Source organism: Mixophyes fleayi, chromosome 2 (assembly GCF_038048845.1).
Source record: "Mixophyes fleayi isolate aMixFle1 chromosome 2, aMixFle1.hap1, whole genome shotgun sequence".
Classification (NCBI taxonomy): Eukaryota; Metazoa; Chordata; class Amphibia; order Anura; family Limnodynastidae; genus Mixophyes; species Mixophyes fleayi.
Window position 1 is genome coordinate 226,628,018 of NC_134403.1, and position 226 is coordinate 226,628,243.

Sequence of the window (226 nt, forward strand, 5' to 3'; positions counted from 1 at the left end):
TATACAAATCAGAGGCACTATGGTCTTTATGTATCTTTGCATAAAATAAATATATTTGTAGCAGGATACTTGTCTGGTTCATTGACTGGTATGGTGTGTGTATGTTGTTGAGTGTCCAAACATATTTACAGCAATATTTTGGCAGTTCTCTTTGAGATAAATGTAGAAGACTTCACAGTTGAATAGTTCCCACACATTCTTGAATTCTTGATAGGACTAAAATCTG